This window comes from Sorex araneus, chromosome 2, assembly GCF_027595985.1.
Source record: "Sorex araneus isolate mSorAra2 chromosome 2, mSorAra2.pri, whole genome shotgun sequence".
NCBI lineage: Eukaryota > Metazoa > Chordata > Mammalia > Eulipotyphla > Soricidae > Sorex > Sorex araneus.
The window spans coordinates 282,972,132-282,985,379 of record NC_073303.1 but is presented as its reverse complement, the minus strand read 5'-3'; the positions used below and the strand labels follow the sequence as shown (position 1 = coordinate 282,985,379).

General features: G+C 45.4%; 1 non-coding gene across 1 annotated transcript; it reads right to left on the bottom strand.

Annotated features, from left to right (window-relative positions):
• Positions 1 to 1,053: 1,053 nt before the first annotated feature.
• Positions 1,054 to 1,160, bottom strand: LOC129402769 (U6 spliceosomal RNA). Its single transcript, XR_008628813.1, has one exon. It is a non-coding gene; the product is annotated as a U6 spliceosomal RNA (small nuclear RNA).
• Between the last annotated feature and the right edge of the window lie 12,088 nt (positions 1,161 to 13,248).

Genomic DNA, 13,248 nt, shown 5'->3' with positions numbered 1-13,248 from the left:
CCGTGTGCAGGAGGGAACTTTAGACAAAGACATGACTCAGAAGAGAACAGCTCACATGGTCGTTTGGGGGAAGGGCCGCACAGAGGGACAGAAGTACTAAGATCCTGCGGTCGTGTAATTTGGGATCATATGTGAGGAGTAACAGGGTGAGTCAGGGGGTTGGGGGAGTGGAGAAGTCGGGCCAGGTCATGCACAGCCTAGCAGACTGGACTGAAGCTTGGATTTTTTTTTTCCATGCTCGTGGGAAGAAGGAAATGGAAGAGAAGCACATATGGGAGATGGAGGAGATGTACCCGGAACTGGGGCGTCAATCTGGCTCGTCTGCGGAGAGCATGCGCAGTGGAGGCTGCGGGGTTGGCGTCCTGGAAACCCACCGTGTGTGTAGCCAGGACAGGGTTATTCCTCGGTGCCCCCACTTTGCTCACTTGTGAGAGTGGTAGTGACAGTACGTGCCTTTTTGATTGTTAGAACTACTTTTCTTCTGAGTGGCCAGAGGGATAGTAGAGTGGGCAAGGTGCTTGGCTTGCAAGTGGCCGACCTGGGTTCGATCCCCAGCATGTGTCGCCTGAGCACTTTCAGGGGTGATCTTTGTGCACAATCCAGGATAAGCCCTGAGCACCTCCAGTTTGAGCCCAGAACAGATTTTTAAAAAAATTTTGGGGGCATATTTTGGTCCACGTCCAACAATGCTCAGGGGCTGTGCTCAGGAGTGACCCCTGGAAATGCTCAGTGACCCACGCTCAGTGTCGGGGACCAACCCAGGGTGTGTCACATGGAAGACAAGCATCTTATCTCCTGTAATGTCTCCCCCGCCCTTTCCCCCCAGGCCCATGCCCCCCCTTAAGATTTTTGTTTGTTTTTCTTTTGAGGGGTATCATACCTGGTGATGCTCAGAGGTTACTCCGAGGTCTGCACTCAAGAATCATTCCTGGCAGTATTCAGGGGACCAAACAGGATCCTGGGGCTTAAACCCAGGTTTGCCACTGTCCTGTCTTCCTGTCTCTCCATCACCCCACCCTCTTTTTTATTTTTTATTTTTATTTATTTATTTTTAAAAATATGGAATGCTTCACGAATTTGCGTGTCATCCTTGTGCAGGGGTCATGCTAATCTTCTCTGTATCGTTCCAATTTTAGTATATGTGCTGCCGAAGCGAGCACCCACCCCCTTTTTTAAAAGAATGTTTGAGGAAGGCCAGAGAGAGAACTTAAGAGCTAGAGCACATGCTTTGCACGCAGGGTTCAGCTCCTGACACTTCATGGTCTCTCAAGCACCACTGGGGCTGACTCCCAAGTACTAAGCTGACGGGAGTCCCTAAGACTATCGCATGTAACCCCCAAACAAAGCAAAATGAAAACAAAGTAAAGAACAATAACAACAACAACAACAACAAACAAGTGAAAATTGCCTCCCTCAAAAGTCTGAATGACCTTAAAATGCTTAAATATAGGGTTGGGGGGGCTGGAGTGATAGCACAGCGGGTAGGGCGTTTGCCCTGCACGTGACCGACCCGGATTCGATTTCCAACATCCCATAGGGTCCCTTGAGCACCGCCAGGGGTAATTTCTGAGTGCAGAGCCAGGAGTAACCCATGAGCATCGCCAGGTATGACCCAAAAAGCAAAATAAATAAATAAATATAGGGTTGGAAATGTGACTCAGTGGTAAAGAACCTAACTAACTTGCATATGTGAGGCCCTGGGTTCAATTCTTGGTGCCTTAATAAATTAATAATTTAAAGTGCATAAATATTAGCAGTTTGCAAAGCACTTGGGTTCTGTCCTCAGCACTGCCAAATAGACAAACAACCACCCCTCTCCCCTGCTCAAAACCATTAAAATAAAATGTTTTAAATATTAAGGGTTGAATGAGAGCCAAGAAGCTTTATCTGCCATTATTCCTTTATAATGGTTTGGGGGGGGGCAACACCTAACAGAGTTCAGGACTTACCCCTGGTTGTGTGCTCAGTGATCCCTCCTGGAACCACTCGGGGACCGTACGCAGTGCTGGGGATGGAACTGGAGTCCACTGTGTACAGAGTGAGCACTGTACCCACCCCACTCTCTCTCCAGCCCTCCAGTGCTCCTTAAGGCGTGTCCTCCCTGGGCTGAGTGCTGGCTCTTGCTCCCTGCAGCCCTGGTGGGGAGTGGAGAGGCCCAGGTGGGCGGCTGTGCCTGCCTGCGCCCACACCTTCATCTCTGGCCCTTTCCCAGCACACACAGTGAGAGTCCTCAGACCCCGCAGAGACCTGCTGGGATTGTTGCCAAACCACAGGGCAAAGAACCTTCTCTCTCTTGGCTGTCTCTTGCCCTCGGGCTGATGTAGCTGGTGTTACCGTTGCTTTTGATATTGGTGACAAGAATGAGGTCAAGACAGAGAAGCAGCGTCAAGAGGAGCAGGTGTTACTGGTGCAGCAGATTGAGCTTTCATAGGACCCAGCAATTCTTTTTTTTTTTTTTAATGGAATCACCGTGAGATACAGTTACAAAGCTTTCATGTTTGAGTTTCAGGCATACAATGATTGAACACCCACCTCTCCACCAGTGTACATTTTCCACCACCAATGTCCCCAGTATCCCTTCATCCCAGCCCTCCTCCTGCCTCTGTGGCAGACAATTTCTCCCATGTTCTCTCTCTACATTTGGCATGTACTTTGAGGACCCAAAAATTCCATTCAGGTTGGGCTGGAGCGATACTACAGTGGGTAGGGTGTTTGCTTTGCATATGGCCGACCTGGGTTCGATCTCTGGCATCCCATATGTCCCCTAAGCTCCCTCAATAGTAATTCCTGAGTTCAGAGCCAGGAGTAAACCCTGAGCATCTCCAGGTATGACCCAAAAAGTCAAAACAAAGAAAGAGAGAAAGAAAGAAAGAAAGAAAGAAAGAAAGAAAGAAAGAAAGAGAGAAAGAAAGAAAGAGAGAGAAAGAAAGAAAAGAAATTACCATAGGAGAAACTGAGTGTAGGGTGCAGAGGACCTTGCTAGAAGTTTGTGTGCAACTTTCTGTGAATCTATAATCTTAACAAAGAAAAAAATTAAAAATGAAAAAAAAAACAACTCCATTCAGAAAAGACATTTGCATTCCTGTGTTCATTGCAGTGATTATTCACAATAGCCACAATCTGAAAACAACTTGTGTTCCAGAACAGATGAGGGGCCGGAGCACAGCACGTAGGGCGTTTGCCTTGCGTGTGACCAACTCAAGCCGATCCCCGTGTCCCATACTGTCCCTCAAGTCCCCCAGGAATGCTCCCTGAGCTCAGAGCCAGGAGTAAGTTCTGGGGTGGTCCCCAGACCAAACCAACGAGAAAGAACAGATGAGTGGACTAAAAAAAAAAGTTATGCTGTAATACACAATGGAACAGTGGCTCTAAGAAAAAAAAGAAATTATGAAGTCTGCTGCTATGTGGATGTATCTGGAGAGTATCCTGCTGAGTGAAATAATGAGTCAGGAGGAGAGGGACAGACACAGAATGAGTACTCTTATATACGGGACATAAAGAAACATAGGAGGGGAATAATAAATATCCAAGTGCAAAAGATGCTGAGAACTACAGTCTACAGTACAGCTTACCAGAGTGGGGACACAGTGGGGTTGTGGATGGGAGGAGGCTTGATGGGGGACTCTGAGATGATCGTGGAGGGAAGAACACACACACTCTGGTGGTGGGCGTGGTGGTGGACCATCGCCGTAAGGATGGAACCCTATCATGAACAGTTTTGTAAATCATGGGGTCTCAAAAAAAAATGGGAGTGCAAACAGCCCTTGGGGAATTCACCCCAATCTAAAGGGAAATAAACTTGCTACTGAATTTCACAGCCCTGGAAGTCAGAGAAATCCCATTTGCTTACTAGTTAGGTTTCTAGGGCCAAGGAGCTAGCTTGAAGGGCTGTAGCACATGCTTTGCTTGCTGAGCTCAGGCTCAATCCCTGGCATCTAACAAGTACCACTGTGTGGGTGGGTGGGGGGCGGGGGGGGGCACAGCCCACCACATCCCCCTCCCTGCAAAGAATTAGGTTTCTATTGCTTGCACCAAGAGATTCTTGGTATTCATAGTGTGTATGAAAGGGTAGTCTGATTTCTTTAATAGTTTGTCTATACAACAACTTTGCTGTTGGTTCTGTGCCTCACCCAGGAGTGCTCCGGAGCTGCTCCTGGCAAGGTGCTGAATCAGTCTGGCCACTGGGGGCGCCAGGGAGTGAACTTAGCCCTCCTGTGTGCAAAGCATGGCTCCAACCCAATGGGCCAGCTCCACACAGCACTCTTACTATAATGCTTCAAGAATCTGACAAATCAAAGACAACCAATCCTGATGTTACAAGATGGATAAAGATGAAGGTTAGAAATCCATTGTAGGGACAGTTGATAAACCATATATGCTGTCAGTACTGTTGGTAACCCGGTTTTTAGCTTAAGAGAAGACCTCATGCTAGTATTTGAGGCACTTAGAAATGGCCTACCCCATGTCAAGTTTTGTAGCATTTTCTGCCTTTTAGGGAAAAACTTTTCCATCTCTGTAGTCATCTCTAATATGTGGACCAGCCTGGTGGGAACAATAAAAGGGCATCATCTGTTTCTCAATAGTGTAATGTGATTCCATGCCTACAAATTTGTCCTATTCATATTTTGATAACGTCTTCCTTCCTTTCACAATATTTAGTGAAACCTTACTTTTCTTGTTTGAGCATGAGAAGGAAATTGGAGCAGTGTGTAACTGAGGCAAACCCGATTAAGAACAAAGCTGCTCTAACACCCAGCTGTTGGCCAGGTCCCTGGGTCCCCACCTTACTTCATTTGTCCTCCTGGATTTGAATAGCAGCCTCAAACCAAATTCTCTTCAAAACTGGATTAAGATGCATATGGATAACAAAATGCTGTTCGACAAGTCTCCCCACAGCAATAAATAGATTGTGAGGGAAAACGTCAGATGAAAAATCCCTGGGAATTTATGAAACTTGGCAGAGATAGTTATCATTTTGGTTATGCAAGCAACTCTCCTGATAATAAATACTGAGAGAGTCCTTGTGTAGAGTTTAGCATGTATTACGACTTGAGAAGTATGTAAAAATGTTTTTGTTTTTATTTTTAATCTTTCTAAATCCAGGACCCAGGGTGTTGAGGAAGATATTTTTGGTGACCAAGTGTTCTGACACCTTTTCCCTCAGTAGAAATGGACACATCTGCTGATTTTTTTCTTTTTCTCTCGATGGGCCCACGTGTCACTGAGAAATAGAAATATCAGTATGTGGCACGAGCCAGTGTTTGGAAGCAAACAGCTGTGCCAGCCAAACCTGCACCAGTTCTGAGAAAAAGACCGTGTTGACCAGAATCCCTCCCTCCTTTGGACAGTGGAAGGCCTGGCTCTGCTCAGGCTCAAAGGAGTGACGTGTCTGTCGTAACCCAAATCCCGTCTTGTCATCAGCCTGTCCTCGGCAAGCTTCCTGGGGACCCACGACTGGAGAAGAGGAAGGAAGAGAAGTGCAGTGCAGGCTTCCTTCCGACCCTCAGAGAAACAGGGTCCAGGCAAGCTTCTTCGGCTGGTCCCACCATCAACAGCCCTGGCACAGTGACCAACGGGCTCCATTGCTACCCAGGGCCACCGGATCCCTGCTTCACTAGTCAAATACTTCAAGACTCAACAAGGAAACACGCCCTGCACCTTCCAGCGTGCTGGAAAATAGATGTGATTCCTTTAGGTCAAGAAAAGACAGAGACAAAGTAAGACCGAATGGTGTGTGGCCAGGGAGAGAGAGAGGTGCCACCAATATCATGCCATGGGAGGCACAGAAAAAATAGCAGGTGTGGAAAAGCTTAAAGAGATAGACCTTGGGGGCCTGGAGCAATAGCACAGCAGGTAGGGCATTTGTCTTGCACGCGGCTGATCTAGGTTCGATTCCCAGCATCGCATATGGTCCCCTGAACACCGCCAGGAGTAATTCCTGAGTGCAGAGCCAGGAGTAACCCCTGAGCATCACCAGGTGTGACCTGAAAAGCAAAATAAAAAACCAAAAACCAAAAAAAAAAAACACGCAAAAGCCCAAAAAGCAGAAAACAAAAAAACAAAAAAGAAAGAGATAGAACTTGTTCTGAAAGATAGAAAAGGCACGAAGGAGGAGATTTGATGGAGCAAAGGAAGAGGTTAGAAAGCAAGACTGATAGGAAAAAAGAGAGATAGGTCTGGCTCGCTTCTGTGCAGGGGTGTGCTGAGAGAGCCAGGGCGGAGGACGGGGACATGGGTTGGTTGGAGGAGCCAGGGGCCTCAAAATGAAAATTTGTTTTGTTTTTGCTTCTAATGATAAGCTTAAGATAAAGCCTAATTTATTTTTTTTAATTTTCTTATTGTTTTTTTTTTGTCACCGTGAGATACACAGTTACAAAGCTGTTCACGATCAGTTTTCAGTTATACAATGATCCAACACCCATCCCTCCACCAGTGTCCTAAATGGAAAATATTTTAATGGATGCTCATATTTGTTTTTAAAGGAAGTTAACATCCAGGAACAGGGTGGATAACGATTAGCAACGGGGACAAAGGAGGAGGGACCAAAGGAATGAGATTAGTTGGGGGCTGGGTAATCAAGGATCAGGGAGCATATTTACAGAGAATCTAAAAATAGGTTGAGTGGGGGCTGGAGTGATAGCACAGTGGGTAGGGCGTTTGCCTTGCATGTGAATGGCCCGGGTTCGATTTACAGCATCCCATATGGTCCTCTGAGCACTTCCAAAAGTAATTCCTGAGTGCATGAGCCAGGAGTAACCCCTGTACATTGCCGGGTATGATCCCCTCCCCCCACAAAAAAAAGGTTCAAGTGTTTGTTTTGTTCATCTGGGGGTCGTATCCAATAGTGATCAAGCTCTGCTTCCGTTGGTGTTGGGGTGGGGGTAGGACCTCAGAGTGCTGGGAATCAAACCCAAGGCTCCCGACGGCAATGCATGTGCCGGCTCATTGAGGCCTTCTCCCCGACCCTCAAGTGATATTTTGAAAGTATTATTGAAGGCGCTTTGTAATTACATGTGCAATGTTAGGGGAAGGACAAAAAGGGCATCACAGATGACTTCGCAGTGCCTGGGGATGTTCAATGATGCCATTGTCTGTGAGGGAAGTTTTATGAGTCGCTTTGTACGCATTAAATTTCAAGAAAAGAATGTAAACTGAAAAATCTTGTTTTGACTGTTTAGTTCCAAAATTCGCTCTGACTATTCTGGTACTGTGCTCGTAGTTTATTTTTGGGGCTTGGGGCATTGGGATATCCCCTTTATACTAAGATATGCCACTTCAACTGTCTAAAAATTTCATATAAAAATAGCGGGAGATCATCTTTTACATGATTCTTTGCAGAAGTAGCTCTAGTATTTTTTTAAAAAATCATCAGTATATATTTTTATGTTTATGACCATTTGGCAAACAATCATTTTTGTTCAGAGATATGTGAATAAAGAACTATAAAGTTTGGGGTTCTGAGTATCTATCAAAGCTGACTCTAAAAATAAATTTCTTAGTTGTCGTGCCATCTGTTAGGTTAATTAATGGTTTAAAAATAATCTCTGGAAGGCAAATGACATGAAAATAATGGAAAATACTAATATAGATCTCATTGGCCCGTGCTATAAAAAACAATGACATGTGTTTGGCATTGCATGAAGCGAGCAGGCTTGGATGCCACAAGATGCTCAATAAACACATACAGCACAGCACACAGCGAGGATGTGGCTGCTTCAGAGAATAAGGCAAGGATTTGGCTCCCAGTGGGGGAATTGGGTCTCCCAAGCTGTGCCCTGGAATCCTGGGCTGGCCTATGAGCACCTGGGCGGGAGCAGCTTGGACGCTACACTGCTGGAGACAACTTAGGTCACCCCAGTGGAGTTCAGTGGCCACTAGGACGGCACCTGGGGAGGACCATGTAGTGATGGGGATCACCCAGGGGTTGGCCATCTGCAAAGCCTGTGCCTTAACTGAACCCCAGAACTGCCTCTCAATCTCCAGAGCAGGAGTTTGAAACTTTCAGAGCTCTTTCACCTGTGATTATGGATTAATGAGTCAAAACAGCGTCCCCCGTCCCCTCTCATAGTGCCCGGGATCCAAACCAGAGACTCACACACTCACACATGCAAGGTGAGGACTCTACCGCTCAACCCCGTTCCCTGTCCCTATTCCTCAACATATTTTGCTGCAGTGCAGGGTCTATCACATGCAAGGCATGCAGTCTCCCACTGAGTCACACCCCCAATCTAAACAGTTCTTAATTGAAGTATTACTGCCTTCTGACATAGAAACTTCAGGTCTGTGGGCCGGGGAGCTAGCTCAAATGGCAGGAGTGCATGGCGAGGTTTGAGCCCCTAGGCCCCACCAGGAGCAAGCCCTAGGCATTGGGAATAACCCCCAAGCACCACGGTGTATGGTCTCAAAACCATCCCCTTTTTTCCCAGGCATGCATTGCTGCGGGGGGCTGAGGAGGGGATGCAAGTTGTGAAAAGGGAACTGCACATGTTGGCAGATGTTTTAGAGGGTTTGTTGTAAAGGAGAAGACCAAGAGGGCCCCGAGAAATGATGGCTTAGAATTCCTGTCCAAGTTCAGTCCCAAGTGTGATCCTGGCAGTTCTCCTGTTGGAGACCCCAGCACATGTGGCTTCCAGATGCATCAGGTGTGTACCACTAAAAGAGGTGTGCAAGCGCGTACAGTCAGCGCCATCCCCACCAGAGCAAGTGTGAGTAACATCAATGAACTCTACTTCTGGACGAGAACGTGGCTCCTGGCTAGCCTGTGTGCAAGCCTCCCAGCTAAACGGGTGTAACTCTCCCCGGGCAGCTCAGCAAGCATGCAGGCATTGCGGCCTGCTGTGTGACCCCTGCCCTGTGCACTCCAGGGGTCTCTCCTGGCTCTGCCCAGGGGATCATAGGCAGTGCCAGGGATTTGAACCAGGGTTGACCCTATGGAAGGCCTGAGCCTTCACCCCTGTGCTACCTCTTCAGATCCAGAATATTTTTAGATTCCCGCTACTCTGACAGAACACAAACAAACTAAGTCAAGACAGGGCTGTGGGCTGTGGATATTGAATCTAAGGAGAGAATCTCCATCCAAGACAGGGAGCCATGGAGGGAACACTCGTCTCTGTAGCCAAAACCGCTTGGATCATCCTCGCTGTTTGGGTATGCACTAAAATATAAGAACTTTGGACTGAGTTCTGAAATCCCTTACACAACTGCCCTGGAACACAATGCAGGAATGCCATCTGCACTCCTACGTTCATTGTGGCTGTATTCACATTAGCCAAAAAATCTGGAAACAACCCAAATGCCCAAGGACAGACGACTGGATAAAGAAACTGGTACATCTACACAACGGAACACTACTTGGTCATAAGAAAAGATGAAGTCATGCCATTTGCTGCTACATGGATGGATCCGCAGAGTATCATGTTGAATGAAATGATTCAGAGGGGAGAGGGATAGACACAGAATGATCTCACTCACATGCGGGATTAAAGAAACATAGTAGGGAGATTCCCAAAGGCAACAGAAGTGCAGATCTGGTCCTTTGTAGGAAGCTCGCCACTGTGGGGAAGCAGGTTGGGGGGTTTGGTCTGGGAAGGGACCACCCGGACAATGATAGAGGAAAGTGGTACTCTGGACAGGATTGGGTGGTGAAAGGAGATAAAGGGATGCACATGACACCCCAATTAGTAACGGTACTGCTACCAGTATCTAAAAAACAAAGGAAAAATGGAAAAAGTGCCTACCATAGAGTCAGGCTGGGGGACAGGAGGGAACTGGAGATATTGGTGGAGCAAAGTGGATACTGGTGAAGGGTTGGTGTTGGAACATTGCACACCTGAAACTCAACCACAGGTAAGTTTTTAATTGTGGTAATTTAATTGAAAATAAATGCACCAAGAAAAAAAATCCTTTCTATTTCTAAGTCACTTAAATAAATGCTTAGAGAAGAATCAGAGGGCCCTAGAGAAATCACGGCTTAGAATTCCTGTCTGATCTGAGCACAGTCCATGATTTTTTAAGATTTTTCAGTACATTAAGAATTTGTGTACACACGAAAATGTCTGTGTATTGATCCTCAAAACCATCAATAAAATCTTAGGAAAGACAAAAATCCTTTCCAGTTCTGACAGTCAAACATTAAATGTGTGAAGATGGATAATAAACAGGATAGGCTTAAAGATAATAGGAAGAGAAAGGAAAATCACATTATAAACAATCATCTTCCTATAGTTTATCTGAGCAGCGTTTATTAAAGCTTCTCTTGAGTTGGCCCATAGGAAGCTCTGAGAATGGAGTTAAGCAGAGAGCCTCTGTCCCGTAGATCTGTGTATCGAGGAAGGCAGGCACCACCAGGCAAATCTAGCAGTTAGCCAAAGGGAAGCCTGCAAGTAATAAAAGGGATCATTTTAGTGTGTGGATGGGTCACACCCACGGGTGCCCACAGGGACTGGCAGTGCTGTGGATCAAACCTGAGCTTCTCACATGCAAAGCAGCCCTTTGAGCCATCTCCCTGAAGGGATAGCAACTCTGGAGTTGTTTCAGGCTTCAGCCTGAAAAATGAGAAGGAAAGTCATATAAGAATTAGTGAGGAGAATTCCAAGTGAAATGGCTGATTAGTGCTCAGGTCCGAAAAGCAGGAAGAAACCCAAGTGAATTGGAGAAAATGAGAGAGAGGGGGAAAAGGAATGTCAATGTAAATGGTAAGGGAGTCTTCACAGATAAGGGAGCTTGTTTTTGAGGGTGGTTGAGAAATCACTGGAGGACATTAAATAGCAGGCAGCAAGATTTGCTGTTTTTGTTGTTTTGAAACCACACCTAGTGGTGTTTGGAAGTGCCAGGGGTTGAATCTGGGTCTCCTTCATTCGAAGCATGCACTCCGGCCCTTTGAAGCATTTCCCAGGTTCACAAGACTTACCATTAGAGAAAATGGATTGGCGGAATGGACAGAGATAGTGCAATGGGAAAGGGCTTCCCAGCACCATATATAGTAGGTCCCTGGAGTGACCCCTGAGCACAGAGCCAAGAGTAAGCCCTGAGTACTGCTAGGTATGCCTCGTTTCCCCTTCCCCCCCAAACCAAAACCAAAACTTGGCCAGAAAGATGGGTTGGAATGAAAATTTGGAAGTCAGGAGGTTGTGACTGAAGCAAGGTACGAATGTTCTTATCTAGGATACTAAAGTAGGAATTGGAGAAGGGAAGAAACAAGATTCTTTGTACAGGGGCAAGGGAGGATGGCTCAAGGGGCTGGAATGTGTGCTTTGCACAGGGGCGCCCTGCATCTGACCCCTGGTACTGCACGGTCCCGAGTACTGTGTCAAGGGCAGTCCCAGAGCATCACTGAGTGTGCTCTCTCCCATTCCCACCAAATTCATTATGCAGGGAAGGGTCAAAGAGCTTCCAGGTGGACTACAGGCATGATACTTGAGAGAATGAAAGGATCTGTTGTTGAGAAATATGGTGCCAAGTTATTATTTGGAGAGAGTATTATTTTAGGTTGGAGATAAAGCAACTGAAAATGGAGAAAAAGAGAGTGGTCATACAAGGACTTGTTTGGTATCTGAGATTTTACATAATAGAATCCTAAACTCTTTTTTACCTCTATCACATCTCATGTTTTGATTTTGGTCATAATAATGGCATGTTTTTTCCAAGAACCATCTTTAGTTTGTTTTGGGGTCACACTTGGCTGGTAGTGCTCTGGGCTTCCTTCTAGCTCTGCACTCAAGGATCAATTCTAGGGGTCTTGGAAGGGGGGGATTCACATGAGATGCTGGGGACTGAACCTGGGTCAGTCACATGCCCTACTTGCCATACCATCTTTCCAACCTCCTCACCCCACACCTTTCATTTACCTTTTATGAATACTGTCTCACAAATGCTGGGCATGGCTGGTGTTTAGTAAATGTTTTAGTAATGTTCTAAAAAGCACTTTCCCTTCAACTTTACATTTATCAGTGCCTCCGCATCCAAACCATAACATTCCAGATAACTTGTCTAAGTCTATGGAACAATGCTTGAAGCTTAGAATGACTATCATTCTTGCTTCGATTTACTTTGTAATCTGGCCAACTGTTGTCTCCCCCTTGGGATGCTTTTAAGATACCAGATCCAATTCCATACTTTGTTATTTGCTGCAAAAACTCAAGATACTTTTTCCCTGAGAGTTTTGAATTGGTCCCAAATCATGGTCTTATCCTAGATCTTCCCACCCACCACCTACTGGTGTTCTAATGATCAGATTTAGTCTTACTAAAATGCCTAAAAGCCTACATAACTGCTTCTGAAATCCAACAGTTTTGATTACTTTGAAACAAATCATTGGAAGTTTCCGATTTTTGTAGCATCCCTCTATCTTGCTTAGTGACAATTTTGTGGTAGGTGACTTATGAAGGTCTTACTTTGGTTTATAGGGAAACAAAATCTTTCTAGAAATCTGTAATTCCCTCCTAAAGATCTCAGAATGGCTCAAATGTTGCTTACTCTGCCAATGTCCACCCAAAGCAGTACCCTCTGCTCTGTATGTTCATCTAAGTTTGGAAGCACTTAAAGGCAGGGTTTCATATCCTTATCTTCAATTAGGTTGGCCTGGAGCGTGAGAATAAAGTGCTTAATTTTTAATTGGTATTTCTTTTATCTAGGGAAACTATATTGTCTCTTAATTACTTATGTAAGATAATTCAGATACCACAGAGTATAAGTTGAACAAGAGTGGAACTAAATTTTCTCCTTCCTATGTTTATTAGGTCTATTATTGGTAACACCTCACCAGGTCGATATATTTTATTCAATTAAGGAATAATTGAATACAGATGGCTGGAAAGCACCATCAAATGGTAAGAAAAAGTGGTCAAACAATACTAAAAATCAGCCTGCACAAAGCTTCTCTTACTAGTCAACACGATGTCATCAATCCAAAAAGAATTAAACAGAACAGAAACTTATAGTTCTAATTCCAGCAATCCCTATTGGTAATAAATAGAACTAAAATGGTACTAGAACTAAAATACTTGGCAGATTAACTGAAAAATAAAAAAAGTTTGGGCAGGCCATGAAATCATGACTATACGCTTGCCAAATCCACCCTCACCTACTGTGAAGCGTTAACTCTCCCAAGTAATCCCTAAAAACAAAAACCAAGAGCCCCCAAAATACAGAACGATGAGTCAAACACCCTCACCCCTCTGCAACTGGGTGCAGGGTTGAGTGAGTCAGAAGAGACACTTGGTATTTGCTCTTTTTATTTCCCCAGTGAGT